This window comes from Medicago sativa, chromosome 2, assembly GCF_051527215.1.
Source record: "Medicago sativa cultivar Bolivia chromosome 2, Bolivia_mono, whole genome shotgun sequence".
Taxonomy (NCBI): Eukaryota; Viridiplantae; Streptophyta; class Magnoliopsida; order Fabales; family Fabaceae; genus Medicago; species Medicago sativa.
In genome coordinates, this window is record NC_140750.1 from 36565609 (window position 1) to 36582833 (window position 17225).

At 39.9% G+C, this 17225-nt stretch overlaps 1 pseudogene; it reads right to left on the reverse strand.

The window, feature by feature from the left end:
• Positions 1-2210: 2210 nt before the first annotated feature.
• LOC146946611 (uncharacterized) lies at positions 2211-10846 on the reverse strand (annotated as a pseudogene).
• Between the last annotated feature and the right edge of the window lie 6379 nt (positions 10847-17225).

The window sequence follows — 17225 nt, forward strand, 5'->3', positions numbered from 1 at the left end:
GGAACCGTCTTTACTTTCTACGCACGCGCTTTATTTTTAAATGCTATTTGAAAAGTGATATTTACACCTAAGGTTTGCTAAGTGATGAATAGGAGGGAGAAGAAAGTGTTTGAATTTTTATTTTATTTGAATTGAAGGAATATTGTTTCCTTGCCTACGTACCCTTTTAAGGGATCAAATCAACCGTAGTTCTCTTCCAAAAAATGTTTTTTATTTTTGTTGGTTGATATTAAGTTTGAAAATTGGAATTTGAAGAATGAGAGAGAGAGGTCTCAAGGGCATAAGATTGTGAAATTGTGGGGTTGAATTAGTTATTTTGCAAAAGAAAGTCAAAGTATGATTAAAAATTCATTAAAATTTTGTTTAAGAAAATAAAGGGAAAATCAATGGGATTTGATCCCAAGGTTTATTTAGAAAATGATTTGAGTGATGTTGTTCATGTTTTTTGGAAAATTGATTTTTCTAAGTGTAAAACCTAAGCATTCATCTAAACATTCAATCATAAACATACATCTAAACATGCATATCCTAGCCGTACATCTAAAGTAACCAAGTGAGGTGTGTATGCAAGTGTCGGTGCTTGTGTCGGTGTACATCATTAGAGTCCATTGTCCTTTACATCATGCCCTAGTTTACATTCTATGGTCTTGCAAGAAATTAAAACATAAAGGAAATTACAAAATCCCTAGATTTTACATACTAAGTCTTTAAAGCTATAGAAATGAAGTGAGATGACGAATGCTTATGAATGAATGAAACATGAAATGGAATGGTTAGTAGAATAAGGTATAATAGCATGAAGATTATAAGCAAAAGGACCATTAAACAAAGTAGCAAAAACTTGACAAAAAGGGGCTAAACTCCTAGCAAAATATACCTAAAATTTATCATGATAACAAGCCAAGTGCATGACCTATAACTCCCATATCATGACAATGTTCAAAGATTTTTATCACAATCAATAATATGAGAATTATAAGAACACATCCAAATCAAAAATCATGATACATTTTAGGCATATTTGGCATTTAATTTCACAAACAAATATTTACATGACTTGTAAAACAAGAAACTAATCACACATATTCACATGCAGCAAGAAACACATACAAACAGTGACAAATCCATCACAAATTCACCCATCACAAGTCTCAAACATATCTCAACACATTGGGAACAAAATTATGCACATTTTCACCAATTTTTCAACATAAAATTCAAGCATTAAACAAAAAAATGTATCAATATTTTTGTCAGGTTTTTAACATGTAATAATGTCACAAAAGTATCAAGAAAATCATCAAGAACACATGGAAATATTTTTAGGAATTTTTAAAAGGGTTTTTTAATGAGACAGGGGTGCAATTATCAAAACATAATGTGGAAATAGCAAGAAAATCAAAGAAAGGACGCAGGAAACATAACCCAAAGCCCAGGCCCAAGGGAATATGGATTCTGGATCATCCAAACGTATCAGGGACGTTGGATTGATCCAGATCCTAAAAACCTAGATCAGACGGTGGAGACTCAGGGTTCAAGGACGGACCAGACTGGTTCAGGTGAACCGGTCTGGTTCACTCCCCTATATAAACAAAAGAGACCGGTTCGGCCTCATTTGTTCCCCTTCTTTCTCTCTCTAACTCTCTCCTTCTCTCTCTAGTTCTCTCGTTCTCTCTAGAACTTCCGATCATCTTCCCCGGCGGAATTGACCACCGCCGGTGATGATGGAACCCTAACTTCATCAAAACTCTACGATCTAAAGCTTATGTTGCTCATTCCTTAACCCTAAACACAGATTGACAAACAAAATCCACAAGAACTTAACAAAACGACGTAGATCTAGCTTCGATCTTCTCGGTATTTTGTGTATTTTGTGATGAATTTGTGAACTTGTGTTTGTTTTGGATGAATCTGGAAACGGTTAGGGTTTGTTAGATGATGAAGTTCTTCATGAACTTCATCATGTTCTTGATGAAAATGTGACTTTGATCCACTTTTTGAGAGAGAGAAAGAAAAGGTCGTGTTTGCGTGATTTGGATGTGATATGTCACTGGATTATTGGGGTCTGAATTCTGACTTTGACCTTGACCATGAGTTGGCTTTTATAGCTGATGACTGTGATAATTGGACCAATGAGAGACTGCCATGTGGACCTGGACCACTAAGAACTTGACACTTGTACTTGGACTTGTAACTGACTCGGCTTTGGCTTAAAATTGACTTTGGGGACCTTTCTGCAAAAATAAAAACTACAAGGACCAATCTGCAATATTTAAGAAAAGGACTAAAAACAAAATTAAAGATTGTGAAGGACTAATATGCAAAAGGACTAAAAAGTCAAATTAATACTAAAAATGAATTAAAATTGGTAATTGGAAAAAATTTAAAGTGAAACAAAAATAAAAAACACCAAAAAAGGACTAAAATGAACCAACTACTTAAATGAGGTACTTCAAAGTAACCTCTCTCTGCCAAAATTTCATGTGAAATGACCAAAATGCCCCTAGGGACTAAAACAACTCAAAATGACTCTGATGCAACTTTAAAATGGCTTTTTAACAGGGAATTAAAGCAAGAGTTTATACAAGCAAATTGAAAGACTCAGAGACAATTTTTCAGAGATTAAACAGAGTTTTGACACTGGAAATGACTAAAATGCCCTTAGGGGCTAAACTGACTCAAAATGACTTCAAATGTGATTTTTTTGAAATGGATTTTAACATGAGATTGAAACAAGGACTTATTCAAACCAATTGAAAAGACTCAAACAATTTTTAAGGACTAAAATGAGTTTGAATGCAGGAAATGACTAAAATGCCCTTCTTCATGAATTTTGCAAATATCATTGAAATAAGATGCAGAGAAAGATGCAATTGATCAGAGACACATCAAATGACTTGAAATGCAAGAAAAGAAGAATTGAGCTAGTATTTTTAGGTCCAAAATTAGGGTATAACAGCTGCCCCTATTTAAGTTTCTTTGTCCGGAGAGTCAAGAGACGAAGTCTTTGATTTGACGGGATGAAGATACTTAAATATTAACATTTGCACTGTTTTTGGACATAAAAATACGCTTCTAACATTTTCAAGAAACATGAATGCCATGCAACATTTTGATTATGAATGCAAGACAAACAACTGGAGTCTACAGGCATGTCATATCACTGGGGATTTGGGTAGACACTGACAGGGTAGACAAACCAGGGGACAAAAGGGAGGTACAAGCTGTTCTTTGGATCGAACCTGCCACTTGACTAAGAAATACAACCAAGAGATTGGTACAAGCTGTTCTTTGAATCGAACTTGCTACTTGACCAGGGATAGAAATGCGAGACATGTACAAGCTGTTCTTTGGATCGAACTTCCCCGCTTGACTGGGAATAGAAATACAAGACAGGCACAAGCTGTTCTTTGGATCAAACTTGCTACTTGACCGGAAATATAGACATATAGGTAGACACAAGCTGTTCTTTGGATCGAACTTGTCGCTTGATTGAAAACACAAACAGATAGGCAGGTACAAACTGTTCTTTGGATCGAACTTGCCGTTTGACCTAGAGACATAGACAAAAGGTTGATACAAGCTGTTCTTTGGATCGAACTTGCGGCTTGATCAATATCACAACATGTAAGTTGGTGCAAACTGTTCTTTGGATCGAACCTGTCGTTTGACCGATAACAAAACATAAGCAGGGTACAAACTGTTCTTTGGATCGAACTTGCCATTTGACCGGAAACATAGGCATATGAGCAGGTGCAAGCTGTTCTTTGGATCGAACTAGCCACTTGACCGATAACGAGACATATAACAAGATGCAGATTGGAAGTTTGATTTGAAAAGATACAAATTGAGAGTAAGTTGACATTGATTTGATTTGAAGATAGACATGACCATTATTGTTGGCCCAAAAGCAAATTGAGAGTGGATTAACATTGACAAAGACATTGAATTGAAAGTTTGAGATTGAAAGAGGGATTGAAAGTTGAGATTAATCAGAGACATAGACATAGACATTGAATTGAGAGTTGAAATTGAATTGAATTGGAGATTGAGATTGAGTTGAATTGGAAATTGAAATTGGATTGAATTGGAATTGAGATTGAGTTGAGTTGGAAATTGAAATTGAGTTGAGTTGGAAATTGAAATTGAGTTGAGTTGGAAATTGAAATTGAACCGGATTTGAAAGTGAAGATTGAGTTGAATTGAAAGTTGAGATTGGGAATGCAACATGTATGTATGGTATAATAAGATTATTAAATGTATGAGCACATAAAATGCATGATTATGCATGTATGAATGCTTGAAATGCATGATTGGTTTGTAGTTTGACAGAGAAATTTCACAGAGACAGACGAAACATTGGAAGATTGGGCACGTAGTGGCTCGTGCTGTAACATGTTCATATGGAAATCCTCTTTGGGAGAGACCGTCGTTGGAAGACGTATCAAAACCATGGCTGAGGGCAATAAAAACTTGTAGAGGAGGGACCCTTGGAAGATTCTTTGATACAGGTCGCCGTTGTTAGGCGTGTCAGTGCTGGGTAAACATTGGATGTTCGCATCTGTGGTCAATGCCTTTCATTCTTTCATTCTTTCATTTTTCAATCCCATTTTTGCCTGAACCGCCCTTTCGGGTTTTTGATTCACCGGATATAAATTCTTTTCGTTGCCTCATTTTTGCCTGAATTGCCTTCATAGGTTGTCAATCAGCGGGGTGCTCATTTTTGCCTAAGTCGCCCTTTCGGGTTTTCAACTTAGCGAGCTTTTCATTTGCATTTTTTTTATTTCATTCTGTTTTTTCATTCTTGCCATTGACCACAGATCATCCTGGGGAGTAACCTGCTTGTAACAGGTATTGATATGGACATTGACACTCATTTATTCATGCATGTTTCACTGGAATGTACCTTATTGCTCAGGTTTGCTTTCAAAATAGACAGGAAGATTTTTCAATTTTCAAAAATGTTTGTTTCAGACATTGACATTATCAAATAGAAAGAAAATATTTTGTATATAGCATTGAAAATAGAAAGAAAAATAGAGTTTCAAACAATAGCACAGGCTCAAATTGATGTAGGAGAGTGAGAGTCAGCCAAAGGCATGACTTCACGGATTTACAAAGCTTGGAAAATGGTAATCTTATTGGTTCGTGGTACATTGAACACGATGACCGCTACATTTCATAGAAATTTCGAATTCACAAGTACAGAAGCTTCTGATGAAGATGATCATTGACAGTTGCAGATGCCCACAGGGGTGATGGTGATTTGCCAGATATAGTTACTTGTCTTTTATTGTCAACCTCATTTTTGCATGAACCGCCCTTTCGGGTTTTCGGCTCATCGAGGCGCTCATTCTTGCCTGAGTTGCATACAATCTCAGCGAGCTTTTTCATATTCATTTTTTTGTCCCTAACTTTTGCCTGGATCGCCCTTTCGGGTTTTCGATCCACCGGGAAGCGCATTTTTGCCTAGGCCGCCCTTTCGGGTTTTCGACCTACCGTGTTGTTCTTTTCTTTTTAGACAAAGTATTTCTTGACTATATCGGCATTAACAGGATTTGGGAGTTCAACACCTAAGGACCTTCATAGTTAGGTGTCAACTTGCCCCTTGGGTCGGGTTGCTGGCTTATTCTTCTTTTCAATACAAGTTCGCCTTCCTTGAATTCACGAGGTCGGACTTTCTTGTCAAAAGCATTCTTCATTCGCACTTGATACAACTGTTTGTGAGCCATAGCATCCATACGTTTCTCTTCAATCAAATTCAACTGATCATACCGACTTTGACACCATTCAGCCTCAGTTAATTTTGCTTCCATGATCACTCGAAGAGATGGAATCTCTACTTCCAGAGGGAGAACTGCTTCCATACCATACACCAAAGAGAAAGGAGTTGCCCCGGTTGAACTGCGCACCGTAGTACGGTAACCATGCAAGGCAAACGGTAGCATCTCATGCCAGTCTTTGTAAGTAGTGACCATCTTCTGAACAATCTTCTTGATATTCTTGTTAGCGGCCTCAACTGCACCATTCATCTGAGGTCTATAAGGAGAAGAGTTGTGATGTTCGATCTTGAATTCTTCACATAAAGCTTGCATCATGCTATTGTTCAGATTGGAACCATTGTCAGTGATGATCTTGTTGGGAACACCATATCGACAGATGATGTTATTCTTGATAAACTTCACTACCACTTGCTTGGTCACATTTGCATAGGAAGCAGCTTCAACCCACTTGGTGAAATAGTCAATTGCCACTAGAATGAAACGATGTCCGTTGGAAGCCTTTGGTTCAATTCTTCCGATCATGTCAATGCCCCACATAGAGAAAGGACATGGGGAAGAGATAACATTGAGGGCATGTGGAGGCACATGAATCTTATTAGCATAAATTTGACATTTGTGGCATCTCTTGGCATGTCTGTAGCAGTCACGCTCCATAGTTATCCAGTAATAGCCGGCTCTTAACAGTTTTCTTGACATAGTGTGACCGGTAGCATGGGTCCCAAAGGTACCGTCATGTACATCATGCATCAATTTCTCAGCTTCTTGTTTGTCAACACATCTCAACAAGATTATGTCATAGTTCCTCTTGTATAGGATTTCTCCGTCCAGAAGGAATTTACTAGCCCATCTTCTCAAGGTCTTTTTATCCCTGTTGGAAGCACCAGGTGGATATTTATGATTCTGCAAGAACTGTTTGATGTTATAATACCAAGGTTTTCCATCATTCACATCTTCATCAGCTTGATCTGGCATATTTTCAATAGTAAACACATGAGCGGGTCTATCAAGACGCTGCACTTTGATTACGGGCACGTCATTCCAATGGTTCACATGAAACATGGAAGACAAAGTAGCAAGAGCATCAGCCATCTGGTTTTCATCCCGAGGGATATGGTGCAGCTCAACCTTGGTAAAGTATGTCAACAGACGTCTTGCATAGTCACGGTAGGGGATCAGCTTCTCATGATGAGTTTCCCATTCACCCTTTATCTGATTAATAACAAGTGCAGAATCTCCATAGACATCAAGGTGCTTACTTCTCAGGTCAATGGCTTCTTCAATGCCCAAGATGCATGCTTCATATTCAGCTATGTTGTTTGTGCATTCAAAAGTTATTCGAGCAGTGAAGGGAATGTGGTGCCCCTGCGGAGTTACAATGATGGCCCCAATTCCTTTACCATAAGCATTGACAGCACCATCAAACACCAATCCCCATTTGCTATTGGGATCTGGCCCCTCATTGATCAATGGCTCTTCACAGTCTTTTGCTTTCAGATACATAATCTCTTCATCAGGGAAATCAAACTTAATCGGCTGGTAATCATCAAGAGGTTGACAAGCAAGATGCTCATCAAGGATACTTCCTTTGATTGCTTTCTGAGCTTTGTACACAATATCATATTCAGACAACAACATTTGCCAACGTGCAATCTTTCCAGTAACAGCAGGTTTTTCAAAGATGTACTTGATTGGATCCATTCGGGATATCAACCAAGTTGTATGATTTACCATATAATGACGTAGGCGTTTGGCAGCCCAAGCTAAAGCACAACAAGTCTTTTCAAGAGTTGTATACCGAGTCTCACAGTCGGTGAACTTCTTGCTCAGATAGTAGATAGCATGTTCTTTCTTTCCAGTCTCGTCTTGTTGACCGAGAACACAACCTACGGAATCATCTAACACTGACAGGTACATAATCAAAGGCCTTCCTTCCACTGGCGGGACAAGGATAGGTGGTTCCAACAAGTATTCTTTAATGTTATCAAAAGCTTCCTGGCATTCATCATTCCATACAACAGGCTGATTCTTTCTGAGTAATTTGAAAATTGGTCCGCAGGTAGTGGTCATGTGAGATATAAATCTTGAAATATAATTCAGGCGTCCGAGGAAACCTCTGACTTGCTTTTCAGTTTGAGGGGCCGGCATCTCTCTGATGGCTCAGACTTTGTCAGGATCAACTTCAATGCCTCTTTGGCTGACAATGAAGCCTAGCAACTTTCCAGATCTTACACCAAATGTGCACTTGTTAGGATTCAACCGCAGCTTGTACTTTCTCAATCTTTCAAACATCTTTTTCAAATACACAACATGTTGCTCTTCATCACTTGATTTCACAATCATGTCATCAACATATACTTCAATCTCTTTGTGAATCATATCATGAAACAGAGTTGTCATACCTCTTTGATAGGTAGCACCAGCATTTATCAAGCCAAACGGCATCACTTTATAACAGAACGTTCCCCACGGAGTGATGAAGGACGTCTTTTCTCTATCTTCAGGTGACATCCGTATCTGGTTATAGCCCGAGAAACCATCCATAAAAGAGAACACTTTAAACTGAGCAGTACTGTCAACAAGCACATCAATATGAGGCAATGGGAAGTTATCTTTCGGACTGGCTTTATTCAGATCTCTGTAATCAACACACATTTGAACTTTCCCATCTTTCTTCAGTACTGGTACAATGTTGGCAATCCATTCAGGATATTCAGCTGTCATAAGGAAACCCGCATCAATTTGCTTCTGCACCTCAGCCTTGATCTTAAGAGCCATGTCTGGACGAGACCTTCTCAATTTCTGTTTGACAGGAGGACATTAAGGTCTTGTCGGTATCCGATGTTCCACAATCTTGGGATTTAGGCCCGGCATATCTTCATGGGACCATGCAAAGACATCTGGATAATCATGGAGAAGCTGAGTGATCTTCTTTTTCACTTCTGGCTCAAGTGCAGCACCAATCTTGATCTCTCGCTTGTTCTTTTCAGTACCCAGATTGATAAGCTCAATTTCTTCCTGGTGAGGCTGAATGGCTCTTCTTTCTTGCTCAAGCAGTCGAGTGATCTCATATGGTATCTCTTCATCATCTTCCTCATCTTCGGCTTCGTATACAGGGAATTCAAAATTTGGAGGAACCATAGGGTCACTGTGTTCAACGGGTTTATTATGGTTCAATCTGCATAATATGATTGGGATGATTTTTAGAAAAAATATTTTTCATGCAGATTTTTGAAATTAATAAGAAGATACAGATGTTTTGGTTTTTTCTGGCATTACCATTATTTCCAAGAAAAAGCATTAAAAAGTAAAAAACAAAGAGTCGCGAAAAAAACGACAACTTTTATTAATAACGGCAATGCCGAAACAAACATGCCCTTACAAGGATATCACTTTCGCCTTGGGCAGAGCGAAGGGATTGTTATTTTGAAAACAAAGAAAAGCATGAGCAACAAGACACATTACATGGAAGCATGCATGACTAAAGGAATATCAATGGCCTCCCAATTTCTCACGGTGCCTCCTGGTACAACAAATGTAGGCACATAACTACTTTCAGCAGCATCTTCAGCAATAACATTAATGAACCCATCACTATAGAAAGTTCCTGTTGAAACGCCTGAGGTCGGGGAGAACCCAAGGCCCTCTTTACGCTTGTTTTCCAAAATCTGTATCACCTTGCCCCAGCCAGCAGCTTGCCCTTCTTGAACAGCTTTCTGGGCGTCTTTCAATGAAGTCATACTAGTACTAGCTCTCCGGGGCTCTGCACGTTCAACAGTTAAGCCTTGAAATGACGTCCCTTCAGCGGACCCTGCTTCAACACAAGAGAAGGATGACACTTGGCTAACCAGATATGCTTCTTCGCCATGTACAGTGACAAGCTTACCATTCCTCACAAACTTGAGCTTCTGGGGTAGAGTAGAAGTTACTGCCCCAGCATCGTGAATCCATGGTCTTCCGAGGAGACAACTGTAAGAAGCATTGATGTCCATGACCTGGAAAGTGATCTGGAATGTCTCAGGACCAATGGTAATCGGTAGATCTACCTCCCCAAGAACATCTTTGAGAGACCCGTCGAAAGCCTTAACCAAATACCTACTTCCCCTTAGAGAGAGTCCATGATGACTCAATTGTCTCAGTGTAGACTCAGGCATTACACTTAAGGATGATCCCGTGTCCACCAGCACATTGGATATCATGTCAGACTTACAGTGTACTGAGATATGCAAAGCTAAGTTGTGGTATTTCCCTGCTTCGGGGAGCTCATCATCACCAAACCCCAAGTTATTGCAAGCAGTAATGTTACCCACTATTCCATCGAACTGATCCACGGAGACGTCATGATCAACATAAGCCTGTTCCAATACCTTCATTAACACTTTCCTGTGCGCTTCTGACTTCATGGATATTTTTGACGGAGTTTGCAGCAGCTGGTCAACAATCTTATAATCGCTCTTTTTAATAAGCCTCAGGATTTCGTCCAGATTAGACTCTTCAATAGACTGGCCTGATGGGCTGGCATTCTTGTCAACAGGAGGAGCAACTGGTGGAGTTATTGTGGCAACAGGTGTAACCACCTTCTTTTGGAACAGGGGTGGACGGACCTTTCCGCTTCTCAGAGCTGTAATTTCTCCAGCAACGTTATCAACCGTAGCTGGGGATACTAGAGGCACTTCCACTCCATTCTCAATCATAGTTGCATCATACTTGTAAGGGATTGCCTTAGTAGAGGCATAAGATACCGGGCCGGGTAGCCTGATCACCAAAGGTTCAACATTCCTTGTCTGAGATGCACTTCCAGCAGGAGAATCATGAAACACTAGCACAATCACACAAACATCACTGGCAATCAAGTGTTTGCTATCCATTAGGCTCTGTATATCACCTTGCACCACACAACAACCCATATGATTTTAAAGACATTCTGAACAAGAAGCATGATTGTGATTAAACAAAGAAGCTTGGCAAAGTTTGACATGTAGCAGCACCAAAGGAGTAACAACATTACGGACATCTAAAGTAAGAGCCTCTCGAGGGACATGAACTCTTTCGAAAGCGTCGATCATGTTAACAGCAGCATGATTTGGAAGTGGATTGTCGAGAACATGAGGAACACTATTTTCAAAAGTCAACCGTCCTCTGTCTATCAGGTCCCTTACAACATACTTCAGAGCATAGCAACCTTCAACATCGTGGCCTTGAGCGCCCTGATGGAATTCACATGTGAGATCCTGTCGGAACCTGGGAGGCAATGGTGTAGGCGGAGGCTTGCATGGTCTGGTGACGCAGTGGCCCTTAGCAAGTAGAGTTGGGAGCAGATCAGCATACCGCATTGGTATTGGTGGAAAATAAGTCTTGGGTCGAGGACCCTGTTGTTGCTGCTGCTGTTGAGCAGGAGGCTGTTGTTGTACTTGTTGAGCAATGGCATTAACGGGCACTGGTGATTGACCCGGTGGCAGAGGATATTGCTGGTAGAATGGTGGGAAGAAAGGATGTTGAGAGTACTGCATATATAGGGCAGAGGTAATTGAGTAGTAGTTGTAGACTGGTTACCAGATACCATCCCTACTTCGGATTCTTTCTTCTTATGGTGGCCATTACCATACTTCTTAGGTGCACTAGCTGAAGATTCACCCTTTTCAAGAACAATGATACCTTCTCTGACAGCCTCCTCTAGACGAGTTCCCATAGTAACCATGTCAGAGAAATTATTCGGAGCAGAGACTATCATCCTTTCAACATATTCCTTCTTCAAAGTTTTCAGGAATGTCTGTGTCAGTTCTTCCTCAACAAGTCGAGGAGAAACAAGGGCAGCTGCCCCTCTCCACCTCTGAGCATATTCATGGAAGGTTTCATCTGACTTCTGAGACAAAGACTTAAGAGAATCCCTATTCGGCTTCAAGCGGGTCTTAAACTCATAGTGATTTTCAAAAGCAGCAGCGAGTTCCTCAAAAGTATGGATATTGTCTTTGCTTAAACCAGTGTACCAGTCTGCCGCATCTTCCATCAAGCTATCCTGGAAGCAGTGGATCATCAGCGCATCATTATCTGCGTATTTAGCCATCTTTCGGACGTACCGAATGACATGGCTATGTGGACATGAAGTTCCATTGTATTTGTCAAAATCTGGCACTTTGAACTTCTTAGGAATCTCAAACCGGGATACTAGGCATAGATCACGAGCCTTAGCAGAAACACCGTTCCCACGGCTAGCTTTGACCTCACGGAGTTCTCCAGCTAGCTCTCTTAACTGTTTTCTCATAGCCTCCATTATAGGGTCTTGTCCATGCGGAGTATCAACATCGATTACCTGTTGCACAGTGTGTACAACAGGATCGGTAACAACAGTAGTCATTTGAGGCATAGAGATAGGTGTAGAGGCAAAAGTTGTCACGGGAATCTGTCCTTGATTGCCAATACCAGAAGTACCAGCCGCAGTATTAGGAGCGTAGAAAGCTGAGAGTCCATAAGGGCGTCCATTGGGCATAACAAACCGAGCATCAGACATCACAGTAGACAGTGGGATAGATGGAATCACTTCAGTAGAAGCTGGAACAGATGTGGCTGGTTGTTCTTGTGTAGCCATCATGGTAGACATAGCGTCATGAGCTTTAGCCAAGTCTTCTTTCATAGCAGCCAATTCGGCACGGAGCTGAGCATTTTCTTCTTCAAAGTTAGCCATGTTTCTTCTCTTGTACAATCTTGTTTGATGAACTCTATCTGGTTGGTAAACTTTACGAGCACGAGCCACTTTTCAGATTGCGGCAGAAGAACCAGGAGGCAATGAGCACGAGAGAATTCTTTTGTGACCAATGAATGCATATGATGCATGAGATGTGTTAATGTATATGCAAAAGGACTCTTTTTTGTGTTATCGAAGGGTTTTAGATAAATTAGAAATTTGTAAACATTACTAAACAATTGAAACATCAGAACCAGACAAAACAATCAAACATCACAGAGTCTTACAAGATGATTCCCTTTGAAATACTAAGCCAAGGGATAGACTTTGAAATGTAAAACATCAATAACAACTGGAAATAACAGTAGGAAATGGAAATCCTCAAGCATAGGAAGTGGAAGCATCATCCTCAGACTCAGACTCAGACTCATAACTGCAGTATCGGGCATAGAAGTTACGGGCCCCCCTAGCCCTCTTGGAGTCTCTCATAAGCAACTTATCCTTTTCTTTGATTTCCTTCCAAGCTTTAGCCAACTCTTTCTTTAGTGTCAAGACCTCATGAGTCTTCTTCTCATCCTTTCCATCCAAAGTCATGATCAAGTTCTCAGCCTCATAGTATCTAGTCCTCCGCTGATGCTTCTCCCGACTCTCCATAGCTAGATGCTCCTGATACATCTCCTGGGTAGGTGGAAGTAGAGGCAAAGGCATGGTTGGAATAGATGCAGACACATATCTGATGGCGGGGTAAGGCATACCAATCTTCTCAGCTTGGTTTATCACCCACTGTGTATAGGCCTCATGAGCAACATCGGACCTTACACCCATATGCTTCACCTCTTTCTTCCGAAGCTTAGACCAAGCTTCTATGAAATCTTCTCTTATTCCTGTGAGTGCATTGGAGTAGTGGAAGAAGTAAGGAGATGTAGCAAGATTGATGGGCTTTTCTTTCATCGGGAAACCAAATTGTCGCAAGGCGAGCTCCGGGTTGTAGTTGATTCCACCCCGGGTACCGAGAAGAGGTACATTAAGAAACTTCCCACCACCAAAGATAATTTCTTTGACTCTAGAAGCTGTAGTGAGCCAAACCACTTCATTAGGAGTGAGAGCCATGATCCTCTGTGAAATAGTCCAATTCTCTGGATTATCATGGAAAGACTTCGGAAGGTGCGAAATAAACCACCTATAGAGGAGCGGTACACAACAAAGAATGTATCCACAACCCTTGCCGGATCGATCGTGAGTAGCATGGTATGTGTCAGCTAGCAAAGTAGGAACCGGATTCTTGGAGTGGAAGATCATAATAGCATTCATATCCACGAAGTCATCAAGATTTGGAAAAATAATAAGCCCATAGATGTGGAGTGCAAGAATAGCCTCAAGTGTGTCTTGACAAGTAGTTTTGAGGTTGGCTTTCTCAAGTAGATACTTCGAAGTGAACCCTCGGATGTGAGCCTTAGTGACAAGATTCTTGGAGACATCGGTGGTCTTGAGATAGAGATCTTTAGCAATAACCAATGGAGTAGGAGGATTCTCAAGTCCCGTGAAGGGTACCCCCTTAGCAATAGATAGATCCATCAAGCAAGAATAAGCCTCGAGTGTGGGCACCAACTGAAAGTCGGGAAAAGTGAAGCACCGATAGTCCCGATCATAGAATTGCACTAGAGTGTGGACAAGCTTCTCATCCACATTAGTCCGGAGAATAGTAAGTAAATCCCCATAACGATGCCGAAAACCGGTCGGATCCTCGATCTTGAGTGCCAAATCTCTCAAACTAGCCAAATCCACTTCCTTGAACTTGTAGGACTTAGTCTTCCCCATTCCTACAATGTTTACAAATTCAATTTGTCTAAGCCCTTCGTTAAAATGCATGGAAAAAGAGTTTATGCATGTATGCATGTATGCATGATTATGTTTCAAGTACGGAAAAAACATGGTGGGTTGAAATTCAAAGTCGAGGAGTCATGGGTGGACACGGTGTCCGGTGAAACTAGGGCTTTGGATAATAGTAACCGGGTTCTAAAAAGGTTCCCAAGTTGCAACCTCTCCGACGTATGTCATGGTGTCACGAGACAAACACTCGCTCCATGATTATCCGTAAGAAGGTCTAACTTGAGTGTAGTATCGCGTGATGACTAAAATTCGAGACAACACTCGGTTTAGCCTCCGCACTACATCCTAGAAAATGGCCATGGATGGGTTTGGTTATCTACGGTTCATAGCGTCATAGAACAATTAGAAGTAAAGTGCCTAAACGCGACAACACGCGCCGACAACATCACCCCCAAAATGCCTCAGCTATGTGGGATTGATCGCATAATCCAATGCACGAGGCAACCCCCGGATTGAATTGTCGATTATATCCCTCCTAAATCCTAAGTTCACTCAGCCCGGGTGTAGGACTTTTGATATTCTCACCCCACACGTTTTCAAGAAATTAAACATTTATTCACATAGGAAAACAAGTAAAAGAAACGAGTAAAAAGAGCGCAAGCGTGGAAATAAAGACTAGGCGTAACTCTCGAATTTCCCCAGTGAAGTCGCCAGCTGTTTTATCTTGGTTTTCGGGTGTCAAACATTGATTACGTTTGAACCTTTTTAACCGTTGATATCTCATTTTATCTTGGGAAGGGAAAAAATAAGCAAAACCCTTGAGAATCGAGGTCCGGGAGTTGTTTTTGCTACGGGAAGGTGTTAGGCACCCATAACGACTATAGTATCCTATAGGAACCGTCTTTACTTTCTACGCGCGCGCTTTATTTTTAAATGCTATTTGAAAAGGGATATTTACACCTAAGGTTTGCTAAGTGAAGAATAGGAGGGAGAAGAAAGTGTTTGAATTTTTATTTTATTTGAGAAGAAAGTGTTTGAATTTTTATTTTATTTGAATTGAAGGAATATTGTTTCCTTGCCTACGTACCCTTTTAAGGGATCAAATCCGCCGTAGTTCTCTTCCAAAAAATGTTTTTTATTTTTGTTGGTTGATTTTAAGTTTGAAAATTGGAATTTGAAGAATGAGAGAGAGGGGTCTCAAGGGCATAAGATTGTGAAATTGTGGGGTTGAATTAGTTATTTTGCAAAAGAAAGTCAAAGTATGATTAAAAATCATTAAAATTTTGTTTAAGAAAATAAAGGGAAAATCAATGGGATTTGATCCCAAGGTTTATTTAGAAAATGATTTGAGTGATGTTGTTCATGTTTTTTGGAAAATTGATTTTTCTAAGTGTAAAACCTAAGCATTCATCTAAACATTCAATCCTAAACATACATCTAAACATGCATATCCTAGCCATACATCTAAAGTAACCAAGTGAGGTGTGTGTGCAAGTGTCGGTGCTTGTGTCGATGTACATCATTAGACTCCATTGTCCTTTACATCATGCCCTAGTTTACATTCTATGGTCTTGCAAGAAATTAAAACATAAAGGAAATTACAAAATCCCTAGATTTTACATACTAAGTCTTTAAAGCTATAGAAATGAAGTGAGATGAGGAATGCTTATGAATGAATGAAACATGAAATGGAATGGTTAGTAGAATAAGGTATAATAGCATGAAGATTATAAGCAAAAACAAAGTAGCAAAAACTTGACAAAAAGGGGCTAAACTCCTAGCAAAATATACCTAAAATTTATCATGATAACAAGCCAAGTGCATGACCTATAACTCCCATATCATGACAATGTTCAAAGATTTTTATCACAATCAATAATATGAGAATTATAAGAACACATCCAAATCAAGAATCATGATACATTTTAGGCATATTTGGCATTTAATTTCACAAACAAATATTTACATGACTTGTAAAACAAGAAACTAATCACACATATTCACATGCAGCAAGAAACACATACAAACAGTGACAAATCCATCACAAATTCACCCATCACAAGTCTCAAACATATCTCAACACATTGGGAACAAAATTATGCACATTTTCACCAATTTTTCAACATAAAATTCAAGCATTAAACAAAAAAATGTATCAATATTTTTGTCAGGTTTTTAACATGTAATAATGTCACAAAAGTATCAAGAAAATCATCAAGAACACATGGAAATATTTTTAGGAATTTTTAAAAGGGTTTTTTAATGAGACAGGGGTGCAATTATCAAAACATAATGTGGAAATAGCAAGAAAATCAAAGAAAGGACGTAGGAAACATAACCCAAAGCCCAGGCCCAAGGGAATATGGATTCTGGATCATCCAAACGTATCAGGGACGTTGGATTGATCCAGATCCTAAAAACCTAGATCAGACGGTGGAGACTCAGGGTTCAAGGACGGACCAGACTGGTTCAGGTGAACCGGTCTGGTTCACTCCCCTATATAAACAAAAGAGACCGGTTCGGCCTCATTTGTTCCCCTCCTTTCTCTCTCTAACTCTCTCCTTCTCTCTCCAGTTCTCTCGTTCTCTCTAGAACTTCCGATCATCTTCCCCGGCGGAATTGACCATCGCCGGTGATGACGGAACCCTAACTTCATCAAAACTCTACGATCTAAAGCTTATGTTGCTCATTCCTTAACCCTAAACACAGATTCACAAACAAAATCCACAAGAACTTAACAAAACGACGTAGATCTAGCTTCGATCTTCTCGGTTTTCACTCTTTCAAAACTTTTTCGAACAAAAACCTAAACTGAAACCTTTTAATAGCCTGGATCTACGTCGTTTTGCAGAGACAAACACACATGCAGGAAAAAAAGATCGAAAAAGAGGAAGAGATTGAAGTGTTACCTCTTCGTGACCTTGCAGTTTCGG